The sequence below is a fragment of the Phalangium opilio genome, unplaced genomic scaffold (assembly GCF_054372755.1).
Source record: "Phalangium opilio isolate 3A_F unplaced genomic scaffold, DU_Popi_V2 ptg000070l_1, whole genome shotgun sequence".
NCBI lineage: Eukaryota > Metazoa > Arthropoda > Arachnida > Opiliones > Phalangiidae > Phalangium > Phalangium opilio.
In genome coordinates, this window is record NW_028324182.1 from 15956294 (window position 1) to 15978591 (window position 22298).

Consider the following 22298-nt stretch of genomic DNA (forward strand, 5'->3'; position numbering starts at 1 on the left):
ACTTCTTGTTTATCCTCGAGACGATGGTGAAGGAGGCGCGTGCATGCACGACTGTATACTCGAGGGACGCCAAAGATTTCGGCTCTTTTCATATCTCGAGCTTTTGAAACCGCTTCTCTTCCTCTTCCTCTTCTCTCTCTCTCCTCTCTTTCTTCATCGTTTCTGCTCTTGCAGGAGCGCGTGATGCTCTCGGATGGTGCGGCTCGAGCCGTCCGCGTTTCGCTTTCGTGTCTATCCGCGTGATGAATGTGCCGCGAAAAATCGCCTTTTTTTTCTTCTACGGGATAATGCAGCCGTCACTTCTACGCGTAAAAAGGGGCGAAAGAGATTCCACGCGAGATGTTTTTGCTCTCTTATATCGTTTCTAAGAAGTATAGAAAATGTTCTTTGAATTTTTTTCACCCTTTACATCTCGTATTGACGCCATGATTTCCATGAAATCCAGCCAGATTAATTGTTGGGAAATATTCGGATTAAGCCATGGAAATCTTTCTAACCTTTTCAAAGTTAAATCTTTTTGTAAAGATACGATACGGGATGATGTTGAAATAAATCTTAATTTTATTTGGAAAGTTAGACGATATTTGAGCCTAGGATGTAACGTTACTCCTTTTGCATTAGGAAAGAAGACTGGGTTGAAAAGGGAGGAATATTTGGCGTCGCGATCGAATAGGAGAAGCGTATGTTTGATTCTCCATCTGATAACATGTAAATATTGTCATTGAAGAATTTGGTGACTTTTTACACGAGCCGGCAAATGCGAGGGCAAATCGATAAAACCAGTTCGTTTCACGCTGAATTTGCAATACGTAATAATCTTCCCCGCAGCTGTTTCTTAAAAATATGACATTCGAATCTCGTTGCTGAATTTCTATCCTGAAATGAGGCAATGCGTGGTATACGGAGTTTGTTCGGATATCGGATTTTCCATTGCCTTTTTCTCCTCTCCTCTCTGGCTTTTATTTTGCTTGTTCGTTTTTCCAAAGAGGAGGATGATACGGTGGTAAACTATCGGGAAAGGACTGCGGAGCTCAAAGGGGACAAAAATATATCGAGGGAGAAAGCGAATGAATGATAAAATAGCAAAAAAAAAGAAAATGCATTACCTATCAAATCATTTTATTTCACGATCGATAGAGTGGGCTGTTTTCGCGTAGGATTATTAGGATATACAACGTACAGTTTCCTCGTACACGAGATAATTGCCTTCCTCGTTTCCTAGAAACCCTAGCTTTTACAATATAAAAATATTTTTGCAAATTATGATGACCTAAATACCGTTCCTTTTTAAGATATATTGCATGCGAGTATATATGGTTGTTTAGAAATGTTTTTTGATGTAACCGATTATTTTTAGCGCAATTAGTTAAGCCTATTTCTTAGTGAAGTATTTTTATTTTGGTCTATTCATTTGGTCCAATAGCGATTTAAAAGAAAGAAAAAAAATTCCAATAGAATTTGGTACAAATTTACTGATATCTTTGGAAGATAGTTTAGTTTAGACGGAAGTGTGGCATCATTCGGTCTCTATGTAATCTTAAAGAGGGGATTGATGACGCGATAACAGCTGCAACGAAGCGCCACCCTCCGGCAGCATCGACTAAAAATAGTCTTTTAGGGTTGAAAGGGTTAATGTTCATTAATGGCGGTGACACTTTTGGGTAGTGGACAAGTTGGCACCATTCCATATACCATATAATCGACTTTATCACTGCGTTGACCAATCTACTTGCCTAACGCTTCATCTTTGACTTTATAGACATATAGGGGGGGGGGCGAATACGCTTCAATCTAAAACAAAGGCAATTTCTTAAAATTCTTTCGAGTTATATTCGCCCCTTTTATCTTTGAGCCAACATTTATCCCTTGATCTTTCCTACTGCATGGGGTTATTTCAATCGTGCGCCACGCTACCTTTGCAATCATATTGAACAAGTTTATTTTGGCAACATTTGAAAAGGCGTAGGCTATCATACTTATAATTCGGAAGGGAATAGTCCATATTGAATATCAACGGCCGGGACCTTTTTATTATTTCTTTTTATATTTATGATGGAAAAAGAGTCGAAAGAATAGAGAGGAAACCGGGGAATGATTTTCTCTATAAGCGTTTTCTATCTCGTGGGAAGGTTTTCTTTCTATAGAGAAGTTATTGGTATTCATGGGCTCCGTTCATGGTCTCTAAACGCATTCGTCTGTGTGCCGCTCTAAATCTCTCGGGAAGTCCTCTCTCTTCTCGACGACTAAAACTCTTTTCTGGCTCTTCTTCTTTAGGGCTAGTGTTAGGTATAGTGGGAAGCGCCCATAGCGGCTATTGAGGGGACCTTTACGTGCCTAAGGTTTGCCCCAACTCTTACCGGGCCTACCAGGCTTGACCCCGCCGATTTTCCCCAACCGAACGTGACCGGCCTTCGTTCGTTGATCAGTAACGCTTCATCGCCCGACTCCTCCCAAAGGCCTTAAGGCATTGCCACTGACGCTTTTATATATCTATGGTATAATGTACCATTGTCCATGAATTCGATTCCATCTCCCCCCTTCCTTGCTTGGGCTCCTTCTTTTTCCAGGAATCGCGGGACTACGTAAGTGCCTTAGTTGATCAAGTTTATAGCGTATCGACGAGAAAGAATTTACATTTTGTCACTAAAATATCTGGAAGGGGCTTATAACACATCTTAAGACCTCCAAAACTTGTTTTGGTAGAGAGTTAAAGGTTGAAACGTGGTTGGCAGCCATCTTGAGGGTGGCAACCATCTTGGATAGCTATAACTACTTCATTTACCTCGTCTATTTCATTAGCCTTACAATAGGCGTAAATCAACTGGTAGTTCTCTAGTTAGGTTTCTATTCAGTAAGATCAAAATCCGGAAGTTAAATTTCCTAGGATTAAATCTAGGGTTATTCCGGTGGAAATTCTAATTACGACTCCCTCTTGGAGTTTTCCCGGAAATGCGTCTTACTCTTTATCCTATGTTTTGAGAAGCGGTTCGTTTTTCTTTCGTAGTCTTTGTCAAGGGAAAAATACTAAGCCTCGGCATTACGGTATACCAATACAATAGAATCTTCTCGCTAACACGCCACGTTCGACTCAATGTCCAACTGGTGAAACGTGACTACGGACGTACTTTGGGTGAGTTTTTAGAGAGGTGCCAAGCGAGTAGATTGCTTTTATTATCCTCCCTCCTCTCTGTTGGCCCTCCTTTTTTGTCTTTTTCTGGCTGGTGCTTCTTCTCTCATCCTTATTGTCCCGAAGGACACTTCCAAGAGTTTATTCCGAAATGGCTAGTCGTTAGACGCTCCCACTGTCTGCGGTCAAAATGACCAATTAACCTTGTCGCTCCTACACTCCTTAACAGGGTCGTGACCCTCCCCAAATGTGTACTTTTTCAGTTTCCCTCAAAACAATTTTCAGAAGAAAAACAACCATTCCAACTTGTTAGATTTCTATGTATACACTGGTGTACTGCGGGTAAACATTTCTACAGGCGCTCGTAGAAAATACATTAAGTATTTTGCCCCTTAATGTAAGCTTCTCCCAAAGTATTAATTTGACTGGTTAAACCAACGATACCGACCACGCACGCGTATTAGTGAGCCAATGCAACGAATACGCGAATTTTAAAAATTTTTAGTTGATGTCTAGCGCGTGTCACGATGTGATGCCAACGACGTTAAGGTTCCCTCACGTAGGTGGACGACGTATTCAAAACAATGTTTCACCAAGCGTGCTTTTAAAGAAATATTCTAACGTAGAAAACACTTTTCATGCATCGTAGAAAACTGGGAGAGAAGTAGCGTTTTGGGGGCCCTTCCTTTCTCTATAGTACGTAAAAAGCAAGGCCTAGCTCGCGCTGTCTCATCGTATGTAGTGCGTGAGCATGAAATGGGTTTTCGGTAATGAGCCGTACAAATGGCTGTGGCTTTGCCCTATCTTTTCCGAGCATGCGTAACTGGCCCCTTGCACTGGTAAGGGCACCGTAATACTATATATATAAGCCATAATGTGGACCCTATTCTATCCGGAAAAAGAGGCCTAATTTTTGCTCCTTGGCCCTTTTGCTAGAATAAACACGGGGTCCTCGACCTCCTTAGATTCGATTTCAGAAAGATATTTTCAATATTCCTCCATTTTTATTTCATCTTGAGGTTTCGTTCACTTTATTAAATCTTACTCGGTATAAATTTAATTGGCTGTAAAAACTTAATAATTTAATTAAGATGCACTCTTTATTCCACTCGTATTTTAATTTAATGTAGCGACAATAAATTTCTTATGAATTTAATTATACGCTAGCTTCCATTCACGGAATAGACGAAAGAATATCTTTTTTTCTTGTTTCCTTTCTTCATCTTTTATTAAAAGAAAAGACTCTGTAATTCTAACCCAGGCAGGGTCACGTGACACTTTCAAAGGAAATTCTCTTCCCGATTCTTTTTTCTCTACTTCTTTCTAAGCGGCGAAAAGATTCTTTATGTCAGCTATAAAAGAATTAGACTGTAATTGTTTGGCTAATTTAATATATTCTTGTTAATCGCGTTATCGTATTATATTCTTTTTCCCTTTATGTTCCATTTTATTTTATTTTTCGTTATGGGTGAAAGAAAATGGTTTATTTCTGTCGAAAACGTTAATATTGCCGCAAATTTTGGTAACAAGCCCCATTTATTTCGACCGATTTTAATTATTTCAATCGCTCGGAAAGCTTCGCGTTTGTTATTCATTTACCGTCTGAATATATATAGGCATCCGGCCTACAAAGGCTTAATCCAATATTCCTATTTACGCAGTTTAAAACATTTGACGTTTATCTAGGCGGCAGAATTCCGGCGCGCTGCTCTCAATTTCCCATAACCCGATTTACTAACGGAAGTTGTAAACGAAAGCTAAACCCTTTAAGTGGGCAAAAACCGTATAGTTTCTATCACATCTTCCAGTTCCCGAATGTCTTGGAAGTAAGAGTTGGAAAAGAGAGTTAAGAGAGCTGGGACGCCGATGGTAACATCAATTATTAGAAGCCGATAAAAGATGAACGTTTCCTTGGGGTGAGGGGGGTGTAAGTGTAACGACTCCTAAGGCCTCCCTCCTGTTTTCTATAGCTAGCCCCTTTTCGCGATCCACTCGTCGACCAGGCGAATAAAAGGGTTGAACTGTAAGTTGGTCGAGAAATCGTTGGCTGGACGCGCGCGGCCGCTGGTAACTCCATAAATCGCGAAAGAGGCTTCGTCGAGTAATGAATGACTTTGCCGACAGGTGGTGGTGTACGACGGCTAATTCAGAGTTCGCCCAGCCGCGTACGGATCACAATTATCGGATCGCCTTTAATGACTTTTCCTGTCCGAAAGATCGCTATTACCCAGCTCTATCCTCCTCGCGAACCCTGTAAATCTATAACGTCCTTTCTCGCTCACACTTTTTTAGGTGCGTGTGCGAAAACATAACATAGCTTATGAGAACGAAGTTTGGGGTGGCCTTGAGATCAAATACACGAAATACAAGATGGTAACGATCCCGTTTGGAGAGTTGGTATCATAATAATAATTTGGCTTTTGTGGCGTCGCTGAATTCTTGGCTAAGACATAGTTTTTAAGAGTAACTCTAACACACGTATCTATTAATATTACGTAATCTTAATTCTATCTTGTTTATTTTAAGTAAGCGGACATGTGACCCTAACCTTATCGTTTTCTTGCTAACCCTGAACACGGACAACGTCTTTTAGTTTTCATTGGTGCATAGTTGGATGGATTCGCGAACGCTGGTTTGACCATGGAACCTTCCCCCCTCCCCTTCCTCTTTCCGATACCTCTTTCTCTCTACTTTCTTTGCCTTTTTTTTCTTCTTCTTCTTCTTCTTTGGTATCTGAGTAAGAAATCAATCAGAAAATCGTGTTTGGCGAAAAAGATGTCGATCCGAGTGACCTTTTAATTCGTGTTTCCCCGGCTTTACTCGTTTCTTAATGGCGGTGTCATAGCAAGGGCCAACCAGTCATCCGGATGTTTTGATTGGTTAGAAGAGATACTTTGACCTTAATCCATTCTATCTATCTTCGCCAGCCTTACTTTCTCTTCCTGAAAAATTTCAATGCCGCTATGCGTAATTTGTCCTTGCAAAGTTTCATTATTCATTCAGTTTTTTTTTCTTTATTCCGGACAGTCTCAAGACCTTATTAGCATCCTGACTTATTTTTTTAGATTAGAATTTATGGATCAGAGTTTTCTTAAATATATTCCGAATCTTCTAGACGAGCATCAATCTTTTTGGGAGAGAGGGAGGGGGGGGGGCGTTAGAGAAAGGTTTTCTCTATAGGATTTAGTACATCTCTTTCGCGAAAACAAGGGCCGTCAGTTTTATTGCTTATAGGGTAAACTGGATTAGCTATTTTACATAATCCATCATCGTGAAGCTGTCCTCGATGATAAGCTAGTCTCTTCTTCTTCTTCTTTTTCTCTTTCCAATCATTATGACGCCGAAAGGTCAGTCAGCTCTTACGATTAGTTGTGTTCCTCCGATGCTCGTCCATTATAATCCATATTATTTCGTTCAATTTTTGTCTTTCTGTTTATAGGCCTGAAGATAAATTATAGGCCTACTTTACGCGTCTTTTCTGGACGATAAATTCATCTTTACTGTTAGCATCTGTTTCGTTTATAATAACTCAACTTAAACTTAAACTTTCCTAACCATTCTTATTGCGTTTTAGTCGGAGCTGGCTTAATTGGTAATTTTCTATCAAAATGGGTTAGACAAATTAGGCATAAATTATTCCCAAATATTAATAATCGTCGTTTATAAATTTGTAACGTTTATTCCTGGTTTCTAATTTCGATCCGTTTACCTTCAAAATCCGAAATCTTTCCAGACGATGCCGAAAATAGATAAATATTGATTTATTAATAAAAGTCGATCAAGCCGACCGCGAAACGAGTAAACGAACGTCTAATTCGTGGCTGCAGCTCTCTCTTTCTCCCGCCATTTATTTATGTTAATCCAAGCACACTGCGGCTTGGCAGCGGCAAAGGCCAGTTCCTTTTAGCGACGGCAGATTGAATTTACGTTAACAGGCGATTAATTATCTTCGCGTTGCCTTCTATCTGACGGAACTCGTTGCCTTTTCCTTTCCTTTCCTTTTCCTTAACGTATAGGCATCCCTCGGAGTGGAACTCCGTGTTTCGAATTACGAAAGCTCGCGCGCGCTAGCGAGCGGGGCCCCGAACGATTCGAGGATCCATAAAACGAGTCCGGAAATCCCCGAGAAATCCGATCGAAATTGAAGAGAGAAGCCCCTATAACTGATGCACGCACGCTACCAAACCTTACCCCGCGCACCCAATCTCACCCCTCCCGTTTACCATTTAATTATATACAGCGAGCCGTTATTAATTAGATTTACTTTGTATTCGATGATGTATATAAAAGGCTAATCGATCACGTGATCTTATCTAGGCGGACCCAAAGAGGGTTATATATTTTTTTTTTCGTCTTTTTCATCCTTCTTTCGAAACCTAACCACCTTACTGCCTAGGCCTGTCTATCTCTCATTCGGGCCGGATCCTTTTCCTCCATCTCTTTCTGGCTTTATTCGGTAAAGGAGGATTGGTCGTCATGGTTACCCGCGATACCCAGAGTGGTAAAGGAACCCAAGAAATATATACGAGTGAGAAGTAAATAACCCCGAAGTTATTTATGCAAATTATTCTTCAGCTACGATCGAATATTTATTCCCAGATGAGACTCTTAACTCAATTTATTTTTTAATGTATCTTCGAGTTAATTTACTTCTAACGCGAGGAGCTAGTAGTCTAGGCCCGTTTTCTTTCCGTCGAATATTCCTGAAGCCTCCGCGAAATTAATTAGGTGGCAGAGTGGAAAGAAAGAATCGAAATAAGGGATGGGAAACTGGATGAGTTTGATACTGCAGCAAAAACGCCAGCGAGCCAATATCCGAGAAGCCGATCCCCCCTCCCGCGCCGTATATAACTGAAATGAAGAAACTACCGACCGAGCCAGCTTCCATCCTCCGCACCCTCTCGTGATCTAAACTTTTTGCCATTCGTCTGACTCCTGGATGGATATTGGAAGAAAAGGCCTCTCGCATCCTAGAAACAAACCCTACTTTTAATCACGGACGCGCGTCCTAGGCCTATGCCTGGGCTTGCTCAATCCCGAATCCCCTTTTCATCCCCCGTAAGCGCTTTGCATCGAACCGAAGAAATGTCTGTACAACAACCAGTCAAAAAAAAAAAAAGAAGAGACTATACTCGAGTAGGATGGAAGGCAAAAATCGCGCTGAATAGACGAAAAAAGAGGCTAATTGAATTGCTAGCTCGTAAAACCTTTCCCTTATTGCCACGGATAGCTACTCACTCTGCACCTATACTTCTCGATATCCTTAGTTTTCCTACATCCCTTTTCTTTAGTCCGCGCCGCGAGATAGTTTCTAGGTTTTTGGTTTACTGCGAATTACCTACGTTTACAAAAGACGCGAAATTATCGGCGAAAAAAAGGAATGAACTTGGAGAAAATAGCAAAAAAAAAAGAGGCTATAGGAAGATTGGGAAAATCCACTTTACTCTACTTCGACAGTATAGTTTTTTCTCCGTGGTATATAGATGGAAAGTCGGCCGATGTCGGCTGTTGTGGTAGTGACGAAGAGTTTAGCCCTTTAGTGTAGCTGGGTTGTACGTCTCTTTCTCTTCGTTCTAGCGTAAATTGACAAATTGGGACGTCCGAAAGTTAGATAGCTTCCGAGATTCACGACTGAAAGCGGCGAAGGCGTCCGGAATAAGATGAAAAGGGAAGATGGTCTCGTATAGCAACAAAAATACGGGAGATTTTTCAAATAGATTTTTTTCTCGCTTTTCAAAATCTCCCTTTCTTTGCCTTGATTTTTTTTTCTCTCCATCGAATCCTTCTTTCGCAGTTCTTCCAACTTCTTCGGCGTCAGTTCGTAGGTCGTTGGTGGCTAGAACTGGCTCGCGTGAATGAAAAAGGTACGATCAGGATATATCTAGCCAGGAGTTTCGCATGCTCTGATAATCCGGCGATCGACTGAAACCAGCGCCTAAGATGGCAAGGGAAAGGATGAAGGAAGAGGAGGGGATGGATGGAGACGGGATATCTAGAAGAGGGTTCGGTAAGGAGCGTGAGAAAGATGGCTGGATCCGACTGATGGATGGTCGGCTAAACGGTCCTCTAGGATTCGACCAGGCGGAGGTCAACTGGACAGATGAGAAGACCGCTGTGTGGTCGAACTCTGGCGCGCTAGAGAAAGGCCGATAACCAAAGAGTGAGAAGTCTCTGGCGTTCTCTCTCTCTTACTCGCTCCTTGAGAGAGTCCTCGGGTGGCTTGTCTTGGACAGTGACACGGTTCTTCACTTTAACACTTCCTCTTATTAGTTTTCCGGGAGGCAGACGCTCGTATATCTAGTAGCTAACGCGACTCTTAATCCGACATTACGCTTTTTGTCTATATATATATATATATATGTAACTGCGGCGATGGACTTGGGAGACGCCAAAAAACCTTTTAGCCTTATTGGTTGTGTCTGGGTCCCTCGCCCATCGCGGCAGTCTTTTTCTTTCTCGTTTATGAATCGTTTGACGAGTGACGCTCCCGTAAACAACCTTTTAGAAAGGCGGGAAGTGATGGGTGTTTTTTCCTTGTCGCGATGCGTTTTTGTGTCTGGAAGCTAGGTAACAATGTTTTACTCGATTCTCTATTTAATTTGGTTACGCTGTGATGGAGGGTCAATTCCTCTAACGCTATCGGGGTTAATGTAAAAATAGCTACGTAAATGGATCAATATATATTATGAGCATTTTTCTCCGAAGAAGTCAGATTGAAAATCATTCGCGTAGTAGTATCGTTTCTTCGCTTAAGATAAACTTTGGCCTTTGAATCAAGAACCGCCTGAACTCTGATTTTAGGTAAAAATTACTTGGCATCCACTTCCTCCTAACTTCCTCGGAAATAGTGGGTATTTAACAAAGTGATCGTAAAAGAGTAGGATCTTAGGGAAGGGCAATTAAAATGCCAGTGGCACGCTCTTCCTTCGGCGTCCGGCGCTGTTTTCCGTAAGAAATAATCCGAGCTTCCAACCTTTCTCTTTACCCAAACACGGGAGGGTTATCCGCCCCTTCCTCCCCCACACCGTGCGCTCTTAAAACTTTTAAGTTTGACCCGTACTCTTCTGGAAGGCGACCGGGGTTTCGCGATAAAAGATAAGACGGCCTAGAGATGGGTTGGGAAGAAGAAGAAGAGCTAGAGAAAAGAGAATAAATGTCGGAAACTCCTTTGTCTTTCGTACCGACTAACTGAGGGGGGAGGGGGAGGGAGAAAACCTTGGCGTATTTGCATAAACTCGGAGTCGCCCTTTAAGACGTCTATCTTTTCTCATTCGTTTACCTCCTAAAAGAAAATAGGCTGGAAGAATGCTAGCAACGCGCGCGAGAGATATAGAGAAGAATTAAGATTTTTCTCGGTTGTTTGCCAACTACTCGAAGGAGGACAGCTTCGGTCCTGACTCGGGCTCGCCCGCCTCGCGATCTCGACTCGAATGCAAATGGACCTTTTACAAATGTTTTTCGCGGTTCTGGACCCCCGAAACTTTTATTTCCGCGACGAGATAATCGTGAACCAGTCGCCACTCTACTTGTACGCCATTTAGTCTTTCTAATATTGCGTGGAGGGAGGCTTCTTGTAAACGTATTTAGGGACCTAGCTTGTTTACAAAGTTAGAAAACGCTCTTCTCGCCCATACCATGCCATGCATGGGAAGAATATCGAAATTATTCAACTCAAATCTTATTAATTATTTTCGATTGTTTATCTTTAGTTCGTATGGGGACATCAAATTGAATCGTAGCTTTCCCGTTTATTAAATAACTAATAAAATGTTCCCTAATTTTCGCTTAGTAGAGAAATGCGGTACTCCCCCGAATTGGAACTCTCTAAACTAAAATGTTGAAGTCGACTATCGTGAAATTTCGAAATAAACTTATTTTATTTCTCGCTAGAAAATTAAGCGCCAAACTTAATGATCGTGATAATCTTTGCTTAAAAATTAAATGACTTCCCAAATGATTAGGACTACTTTATTTTCAACGTAACTTTTCATTGAGTATCACTCCACCCTATATAAGTCAGCACTATTAAATTCCGGAAGGTTAACCGGCACTTATAAACTTTACTGACTTTAGGCAGAGTATCGTCTCTTCTTCAAATAATTTTTTTTCCCCCGAAATTTTCGTCTAACGACTAAAAAGGTTTGAAAATGAGAGCAAAGGCTGCAGTTTATTAGCTAGGACGGTAGGGACGAAATGATCCCGCCACGTGTCGTCGTCGTAGTCTTTTTGGCACCCCCTATAAACTCTCGCGGGCCCAAAATCAAGCCCAAACTCTCTTACTCCATATAAGGTTCTACGTCGAAAACTTTAATTTATCGTTTTATCGATTTTTGAGACGGAATTTTTCGGAAAAGGTTGGAAAATTCCTTTCGGGCAAATAAAATAGAATAGAAAGGAGAGGAAAACCAAACACAACAGTGTATTACAATATTCTAATGTCTATCCGTTATATAAGGAGAATCTCCAAAATTTATTCAATACATCCATGAATGCTGAACGGTAAAATATAATCACTTCACTTTGCCTGGTATTAATTATAAAATACTTTTATCTCCCATTTATTTTGAAAATCTTCAATATTCATGGAAAAGTTTAGTAAATTCTTGATATAAGATATACCGTTTGTATTATATTCGATTGGATCCAGTCGTTTTTAAGCCCGGAGGCTGCGAAGTTGATTTAATTTAAAATTTTCCATTCTTCCTATAGCTTTGCTTAAACTCCAACTGTCTAAATACAAAAGAGTGGGTTTATAAAGGAAACGACGAATAGCGAGAATTGACTTAAAATAAATTTTAGATCAAGGACTAAAATAACTGACTTTTACTCCGAAAAATAATATTCTCAGACACCAATATTGGGGAAAAATAGGCTAGTAGGCGTAATATTAAGTATTCTGATGTAAATTCGATTTGGTTTCTTCACGGTGAAAGAAATTCTATAATTAGGCATTGATAAAATTGCCCGATTTTTATTTGGTTTCTTAAGCTAGGTTTCCCTAAAAAAGGGGATCTTAACCCAATTAAATGATACCGACAAGATTTCTTTACTTTTTTTCCTAACGAATAACAATATATTTTATGATGCAGTAAACCAAAAAAAGAAAGGTATTGATTTTATAAAATATATTGGAAATAATCTCGTTAACGCAGGTTTCCAAAATTCGGAAAGAAAAATATTATAATGAAAGATCACTTTTTCTATATTATATTATATTATATTATATTATATTACCCTTGGTAAAAATATCAACGCATAAATAGTTAAAACCATTTCACATTATCATCATCCACTTTATAAAGAAAGGAGAATTTTTTTTAAAGAAAACTTTGGATGCATACGGCTATTATGAAAAACTTTCAGTAGAAAAAAAGTGGAAAAATATTTTCATATACCCTTAAAATCTTCCCGTAATGCAGCTTAGAAAATCTTTTTCTTTGGAGGTATCCCTTATACAATTTTTTAACCATAGCTAAAAATTCCCATCTTTTTTTTACTGGTGGGCAAAGCGTTTCTTCTTTATTTTCGCATCAGCGATGCTTCGAGAGTTTTTAAGCCGAGTAAATCCGGAGGTTTTTTTCCATCCTCATCATCCAACGTTGAAGCTGGTGGCTTCATACAGTCAAATCGGTAATCTTAGGCCACCATAATACCGCATTCAGGGGGCCTAACCGCAAACTTCTTAACTTTGGAGTGTAAAATGCTTCAAAACCACAATCCCATCCCAGCGGGGGATGAATGGAGTGAGAGACCACCACTTCGACCGCATTAGGCAAATGCATGCTCTATATGGTTTTCCCTCGCGTTTCGTGTGGAGTCCAGGCAGGCAGGGCTCGTCTAACTGACAGGGTGCCTGGAAAAGTGGATTAAGAAGGTCCGTTTATCTCGGTTTATCCTGACTAAAGGGACTCCAGGTGCCGCTATCTTTGTCGTCCAGGGGCTTTTAGTTATTTCTAGGGTTTCTTAAGTTACTTCTATTCGAGACTGAAGTGTGCTTTAACGTTGATAAATCCGTATACCGTTCATCGGAATAAAGATAGACTGAAGAGTCATAAGCCCCTCTCCCCTTTTTTCAGCTCTTCATATTTTTAAAGCCGTTACCTTTCAATATTTTTATGCAAATACACATTTTTCCAATCCGCGTCTTTTTCATAAATTTCATTCAACGAAGTTTACTTTTTTGATACATTGTGAATATTTTACTTGAATAGATATTTTTAATCCGGTTTAAATTTATAGCCACCGTTGCTATTGAAAGTCATAGCCGCGCATTTACTGCTTCTGTACATACCAATTTATTTATTTATTTAATTCATTCACCATCCCTTTATCATAATCAAGTTGAAACGCGATTTCTCCAAAGATCCAGACATACTTATTGGGTGTGAGAACTGTTATATTTGTTTCCAAACTGGCTGCAGCAGGTTTTTCGTTGGCTTTCGGGAAACCATCAAGATTTTTCCCTGGGGGTTGCGGAAGGTAAAAGGAATGAGAGGTAGAGACGGAGAGCGAGTGAGTGGATCTTTATTAGGGAGGGAACGGGTCGAGATTTTGATGGATGGTCCCGCCATTGGAAAGGGTCAGGGGCAAAAGGATGATAACGCGTTTCACTCTAGAGAGGGTACTCTCTCTCTCTCTCTCTCTCTCTCTCCTATACTTGACGTAGCAACCTATTGCGCCCTTTCTCCCTCTATACGAAGTTAGGTACGCCAAAATACGATAGCTATAGATGATAAGAACTAAGCCTTGGCCCTTACAACTCCCTTAATATTGCGTATACTATAGTGTTTGCCATGATGGGAACTCATCCCCCAGCACCTTTACATCGTCTGTTCGTAAATTGGCAGTTAATTTTCCTAATAAGCCCTCTCTTTCGAGTATGATTCTACTACCAATTTAGAATCCTTCTTAAAGGGTGTAAGCGAGATTGAACCACCCGTACATCTCTCTCTGTTACATCCGGTCGAGTGTTATCTTTGAAACCAGATTATCAAATTCTATTAACGTTAGTAAGCCCTGTTTTAGAATGTGACCTCATTTTGCCCTTCAAAGTTACGGATTAAATCTTAAACCAGGAAATTAATTATGTCTATTTTTATTCTTTATTTAACAGATTAATACTGTGGATTTCATCTCGATATCGATTGAATTGGATTATCATCAATTGGTAAGTCCGAAATAAATATTTTTTAAATAAAATAAAATAAAATAAAATAAAAAAAATTGTAAGGGGGAAGCCGACATCAGGGGTTTTAGAATGCGTATATTTTCTACGAGCCCCTGTAGAAATGTTTATACCGCTGAGCACCGGATTTCGGGGAGTAGGCTACCACCAGGGGTTTTTGACCAATAAATTCTCGAATGACAATATTTTCGAAGAAAAGTTCAACAATATGATAAAAAATAAGCTTATTTGCTTGGATGAATTTCACCTTTTCCCCCCTGGACCTAGAAATAGGTAAGACTCCGCTTCGCGCTCCAAACTCGCGAATTGTACCGGAAATCCCAAAGAAGCTCCGTCACTCTTTGCGTCGCCGCGGGGGAAAACAGGGTGGGGGGATGGTAGCCGCTATCCTATAAATTTTGGTGGGACATTTTCGGAGAAGGTACTACAGTTTGGGTCGCACTCCTTAAGACTGGTACCTACGCCTTGTGTCGCGTCGCTCTATTCGCGCCCGCCAGACCTTTTTGGTTGAGTTGGTCGAAATTGGTTTGGGAGGTCTTCCCCGGGAGCGGCCAATTTCCTGAGCTCACCCCGTCGTCCGCGCCTTTTTCTCACCAATATCCTACCAACTTTGAGTTAATATAGATTTGTATTGGGAATGAGAAAGACCAGGTAGATACGAGCTGAAAAAACCCATCGCGTGTAGCTTTGTACCATCTACATCTATTAAGATGAACGGACTTGACTCCATGCACGAGGCGTCGTCCAAAAAAAACTACTAGGAGTGCAGCGTCAAAACCGCTCTCAACAGAGCTGGCTGACATTTCTTTATGTTTACCCTGCGCTCGAGGCGCGGCGGGCTTTTTGCCACGAAAAAGAGTATGGGACGCGTATTGGTCGACAACTCCCAAGGAAAAAATGGTCTCAATAAAAGATGTCCATAGCTCGTTTCAATCTTAATTTGCAACAAATACAATGGCTGGTTATGGGTGGAAAGTATGTCGTTAGTTTACCTTTATTCGTGATGTATTCGCGGAGTGAAACCGAATTAAGTCCCCGCTTTTCTCGAATTATTGGGTTATTTTTATCGTTCTTCTCACTTCTTCTATGGTCCGCGGAGTGTCTGGAACTGAGAGAGAAGCCAGACTCGCTCTTTATACGTTCAAATGTTTTGGTATACGTAGTTTGTTTTCCGTTTTTATTGCTCTAGCTATCAAAACACACTTATATATTAGGTTACGCGCGGACTGTGGTTTCGTCTCTGTTTCCTTGAAGTTATTTCATTGTTGTTGTTGTCGTTAGACTTTTATAGTCTAAGAATAACATCATTCTTCTTGTAAATGCAATACAATAAGTCCAGATTCATCTTTATCTTCAAAATATGACTATAGCCGTACATTATTTTTTCGTAGTCATAGTTTTGTTTTAGAAGTTATATCAAAATTAGGCCTAAATAGGTCAGATTTCTTGGTATATTTTTAAACATTTTGAGAGAATAGTAGATAGATCGTCCTAGATTTCATACATCGTTTAAAAACACTTAAAAGACATTAATACAAAGTTTATCCGGTATGAAAAAATAAAGGTAAAAATTGGGGTTTTCTTTGGTCTTTCGCAGCACCGAATGAGCTCTGGTGGTAAAATTAATGATGCTCTAATGTAGGTCTCCATTTTTGGGTGAAAAAAGTTTCTTTTTTCATGAAAGAAAAGCATTCTCTGAGAGTTTATCCAACAATTTTGTTTATTTTTACTTAACAGTAGATCTATCTTACCATGATCTACACGAGACCTTAATCGTTCTGTTGACTTTATGACGTCACTCAGATCTCTTCATTACCCAAAAGCAAAATTGTTTCTTGTTTTGTTTTGATAAGCGTGAAGCTCAAAAATACTGAGTACAGTCCAACCTTGAAAATTGAAAATTGGAGATTTCCAACGGGATGAACTTGCTCGTACTTTTTAAAAACGTTTGGACCGTATTGTTTTCCATCCCTTCCAGTTCGAGGTTCAGTAATTTTTTCCCTCCCTTCCTCTATGCTTCTGAAGCATCTCTATATGAGAAGGTTATTACGAAAGAATCGGGATTTAGCCGCAGTCAGCCGTCGCCTTCGTCCTTCTTTCTCTCAATTTTTATTTGTTTCGACTGGAATCGTTTCCAAACAAGTCATCTGATGTTCTCACCCAATTAAGTACAATCTCGGAAGTCGCCCGTATAGAAACGCCGCCATATAGCTGTAGACTCTAGAGATGGAAGAAATCGAGGCAAAGGGAGAGAAGAAAAAAATTTAGGATTCTTTCTGCATGGTAGAATTTTTGTCGGTCTTCCCTGGCTTCTCATGGTTTTTCTCCCAAAGTTCCGCTACTGTTTATTCGACTGTATAGAGGCCCCGAGAGAGAGCTAAGGAGAAGGGGGGGACCTATTGGACTAGTAAAGTTGGAGCCTCGGCAATAAGATATTATAGATCAATTTCTTTCGCTCCTTTTTTCTCCCACTTTTATATATATATATATATATATTTTTTTTTCTTTTGGTGATCTTGGGTTCTAAGGGGGCGGGGGAGGGGGTGCCTGGTATGACGTTAAGTCGGCTATGACTGTGACAGCTGTGAATCTTCCGTACCAATGACGTCTTAAGGGCGATCGGCCGAAAAATTCGACGACTGACCTTTTTTTTTCTCTCTCTCTCTTAGCTTATTTCTCCTCGCCATGACCTTACTATGGACAACTCGAGTTACAGTGTAGCTTCTATAGCGTATAGTAATTTCTTTATTTCCATCATAGAGACATATTTCTTTTTCTATACAATTTAACCCCCTCGATATTGTTTCAGAGCTGAAATTGTTTTTATTTGATAAAATTTTAATTTGAATAGATGTTCTTTCTCTTTACTTCTGGAACTAACTTGACCTTTAAAACTCTCGGAAGTTAAAAGAGTTTTATCCCAAAATAATATAATTCCTAGAAACTCTGCCTTAAACCTACTATTATATTAAAATATTAATGCGTTATTTATTTCGAAGCAACAAGAATTTGACCTTGTGGTTTATATATCCTCTTTTTTCCGGAAGCTAAATTAATTCGAGAAAATCCTAGGAAATGAAATAAATATGAAGCAAATTCAGTAAATAAATTTTCTCGCCTGCAGGTATATCGTATCTTCTAAAAATATATATTTTCTCCTGTAGACACTGATAAACAAAAGCAAATCTCGTAATTACTTGTTGCATGGTTTTATAAAATCCATCGTTATCGGCCTATATTGCGTATATAGTCCCAATAAAGAATGACAGGCTAACCCAAATATATTTTATATTAAGAATAACGTATAAAGAAATGGGATAGCTACTAAATAAAATACAGCCATCCGGAGCGGATAGTCTATTAAAAGATCCAAATTGCTTCTCCTGGGCGATGAGGAGATTTTTTCTTCTTCTCCTCTCTCTTGATCTCATCCAGTCATCCTTATCCCTGCAGTAGCTACTATCCTATCCCAGGAACAAATTATTCGGCAGGGCAGCCAAGGTATAAGTTAGTTGATAAGTCGTAATCCTTTCAACAGATAGGGCTGTAACTCTTCATTTAGAAGGAAGGGGGGGAAAAAGGCGGGAGAATAAGGCGGAATACCCCATCCCCGCTCCCCATATCCCACGGACTACGGATTTTCATTATTTTGTACCAGCATACCTGGAAATTCTACACGCTTTCTTTTGTTTTTCCTTCTCTTCCTTATTTGAGCTTATCTAGCTCATTTGTTGACCCGGGAAGAAGCCAAGTATAAAGAAAGCAAGCGGATCCCTCTGGAAAAAGAAATACTAAAGTCAATTTCTCTGTCAATTAAGCGATCCTTGTCAATTACGACTTGACGTATAGGCTACCTAACCCCAACCCCCATCCTTTTTTTTAGTTTTTTACTTTTCTTCACTTTTTCTTGGCCCAAGTAAAAAAAAAACAAAAAATATACTTTCCCCCTTTTATTTTGTTTTCACACCATCGTCATCAATACAACGTGTAAAAGAAAATTGTCTTTTAGTTTTTTTTTTTTTGGAAAGGAATGGATTGTGGAAGTAGAAAGAAAAGGTTTGCGGAACCAGCTTTGCAGTTACCCTTTCGGGAGATAGTTGGGATGGGGGGGCGGACGAGCGTTATTTGCTCTGTATAGTGTAGGGACCGTTTGACTTTGATTGAATCTAACGGATTATATATCGGGGAAGAAAGCAACCGTGTAGGGAAAAGGAAATAATATTGACTGGATTTGTACAGCTTTTCTTCTGGATTTATTTTTTTTACTTCCGAACATATCTTGCATGGAATCTCTAGAGAAATATCTAGCGCGAAACCGATTTGGAATATTGGTCCCTATAGCACCTTTATTCGTCTGTTCGCGATTTTTTTAAAGGATAAGAATTATATTGAACATGCAATTACTGATTTATAGATTTTATGGTGGAAGTTAACCCTTATTTAGTACGACGAAAAACCACCAGATGTCACTTTACGCGATTAAGATTGTTTTAGGGATGCACCTACTCCTTTCAGATGACATTCGTTGTAACGTATTTATCAGAATTTTATTTAGATTTGTCATTAGCATTTTGACTGAACTAAGGTGGCATATTTTGGAAATGAACCGCTCCTACGCAAAGAGAGAGTGAGATTGGCCTTATTATTAAGTCTTAATCCTGTGAAGCGTCATCGACGTCCTCCTTCGGCGAGCGGAGTTCGATTGTAAAATACGCATTGATCTTAATCCGTTTAAATTGAATCTAGTCCCTTCTGGCGCGGCCGAACCTCGGTCGCTTTCCTGGAAATTCAAACGTATACGTACGTCCAAGGCCTAAATGTTTAGTTGAGTTTATACGTCCTATAGTTTTAGAGTAGATGGACGCCTTATCCAAATATTTAATTAGCCGGTACAATTAATGATAGAACGCGACTAGATCGCCTCCATATTTATCGGTTGCCCTTCCCCCCCCCATCCCTATCTCCCGTAATTGAGTCAATTTTCGACATGTAAAGGATTGCCAAACAAAACCAGGCTATTGGGATTTAATTAATCTCGCGTGGAAAGCGCAATTCATTTCCCCTTTCTACGCTTCGTCTGCTAAATTGATCAAAAGCTTTATTTAACCCCGAAACTCGCTTCCCAGCATGCGCGTATAGTTATACTCCTTACCGCTCCGGGCGGACTATACCTCCTCCCGCGTTCAATTCAAATTCAATATGAACTGAACTATATAGATACCTTTAGATTTAAGCTGTATAAAGCTTAGAAGGCGACCAACTCGAAGGTCACACGCAATTTCTAGAGAATCTTGATGAGAAATGATCAATTCAAGCTTGACGTTTCAGCTTTTAGACTAATCTCTCCTCTTTCATTTTCTAGACTTGATATGAAGCATCAAAATATTCTGATTTAAACCCTTCGTCTCAATTCCAAAAGGGATTAGTATCATTTAATTTTTTAATTATAATTAAAGTTATTACGCTCATTAACCTCTAACAATATTGATAATATTCACATGAGGATTAGATGCATTCTTTCAATCGATTTTTCTTCCTATATGTTTTGGGATGGTCCTTCCGCTATGACGGTACGAATCCCACGCGTCAAGAAAAGCCAGATTGGCTTCTCAATATTTTTCACCTCTGGGTTATGTCATCGAATAGAATACTCCGTACACGTAGTTCGTTCAGTGAGCCGAACGAAATCAAAGGGCGAGTGCGGAGTCTAAGGTGAAAGTGGACGTTCTGAATTGGGTGCAAAGATGGGCGACAATCCCTTACCCTAAGGCTACATCCCGCCCCCTGATCATTGACTTCCTTTTATAAAAAATTGTCGCGAGAAGGTCGGGAACTCCGGTACCCAGTTCATCGGCCAAAATGAACGACTAAATCAATAAGAAAGGTCTACCGTAGGAAGCGGGAATGAATGTGGAATTTTTTGTACGAACATCTGAAGTATAAATTTCACATCAACTAGGCCTACCGATACAAATTCTCCGCGTTCTGTTACCTCGCTCCTCTATGAAAGACAAGCTAAATGTCTTTGAACTCGTTCAATATGTATTTTGGTTTGTGTTCTAGCCTATTGGTTTAGAAATGCGTATTTGCTTGTGAAATGATTTTGTTGCGGACACGCGGAAAAATGTGCTCTTTTATATTCCACTATTTGAAGACGTTACAGGGAAATTCGACAAGGGAACGTTGAAGTGTTCCAAAATTAGAAAAAACTCTCGAGTTCTCCTCCCGTGTTTTCAGATCGATGCTAGCGATAAAAATTGTTTAAAAGATTCCTCTTCTTTCTCGTTCCGCCGTTCGTTACCCATGTGTGGACAAAAACGAGGCAAATAAAAGGCGCTAAATAGAGTACCGCCGCCGCGCTGTGTCTGTTTTGGGCTACTGCTAATATTAGAAATCTCCCTCCTTGCATTTTAACCGTGGTCCTCCTTTATAAGTCTAAAAGTTTCTTTCTTGCGTTTATTTAATTACGCGAGCAGCTGGAAGTACTATTTCTTTTATTTCATTTCTCTAGAAATCTTTCAAATACCGTCAGCTATTTGAACCTCTCTTTTAGATCGTTCTGATAAATATTTTGGTTTTCTTCTCTAATAATATCATTGGCCTTTTTCTGGTTTCCAATTTAAGCTAGCTGGTTTCTCTCATTTTTATTACATAGGCCTAATTTATCGAATGACGTACTCTGAAAATTTTGGTTTCCTCGTTTTGTTGAATTAATTTCCATCTAATACCAAAACCTAATTTTTCATTCATTATCCTCAATCGTAAACCTTAAGTTAATGTTTGCTCAATAACAATAAACTTGGGATAAAACCAATATCTCATTGTCTGCCTACGCTCTTTAATGGTCTAGGGACTAGACTAATTTTACTCGAGGTAGAAAATTAAAGGGGAAGCGAACTAATACTGCCTAAGCTAAATCTATATTGGATACGTAGTGTGTTAAAAATGAAATAGGGACTTTGGTTAAAGTATTTCACTCTTCCTTTCGGAAGTGGATACACTTCCGCATAAATAAAGGAGTAAAGATGGACCTTGTATACGCTGATTAAAGTTAAAGTTGGTATAATTTCTCTGATCTTTTAATACACGGAAGTTGATATATTAAAGTAGTGGAAATTTTCTGGCTGCTTGGCAAGGCCTACGATAATTAGAGTTAAAAGTTAAGCTACCTTAGCCGTAGAACAATGTCCTTTTAGAGGATAAAGAATGTCTGGAGCGAAGAAAAATACATAGATAAGCTCCTCACCTTAATCCAACATCGGGTGCGTCGCGTTGTCTAGCTTCGTATAGTTCTTATGAGGAGACAGGAACGTCTGTTTTGCCAGAAATAAGAGATTTTTCTCTCTCATTCGAGCGAAAAACAAGAGAGAATAATGAAGAGAGTGACCCGGAAGGGAGGAACCATTTCTGCAATTCTCCAGAGCCCCGCGACTGTTGGAATTCGAACCACAGATGTCGCGGGAATTGACAGGGACTACTCTACTATTATTATAATCAGAGAGTCCCTCTTGGCTCGGACCGAACACACTGTCCCATAATCTTGACCTTTTGATACCGGGCTGTCCTGGCGAAATTAAGGCGAATGTAGTGCTAGGCTTAAATCACGCTTCTGTTAGTACTCTTACCCCGTTTCGCTCTTATTAAGGGGTTCACGGTGAATAACGTAACGCGTTTTAGAAGCTTTTCCAGTAATTATTCGACTGTGAAACTCTCTTACCGTGAGGCCAAAAATTAAGGAACGATTACGAACATTTCTGTTTCGAGCAGAGTCCACTTCAATTGTCGCCTTTTCGAGAAAACTTTAATATCTTTTAAAACGATTTATTAGAGCGTGCCAAAGAATTTATTAATTGTCAAAAGTTACTCTTATTTTTCTGGAGATTTGGGCAAATTTTCCAACGCCACTTATGTACGACGTACGGTATGGGTTCAATTACTAAAAATATCACGTCATTAGCAGATATCTTGAGGATTTTATTTCAATTT

The 22298-nt window shown here is 39.7% G+C and overlaps 1 protein-coding gene across 4 annotated transcripts in view; it reads left to right on the top strand.

Annotated features, from left to right (window-relative positions):
• Window positions 1-22298, top strand: part of LOC149661988 (irregular chiasm C-roughest protein-like) — a 189720-nt gene that overhangs the window by 122585 nt on the left and 44837 nt on the right. For all 4 annotated transcript variants that reach the window (XM_089843579.1, XM_089843575.1, XM_089843580.1 and 1 more), the window contains exon 6: window positions 14241-14294. The gene's annotated coding sequence lies outside the window, so the exon portion shown is untranslated. The remainder of the gene's footprint in view (window positions 1-14240; window positions 14295-22298) is intronic.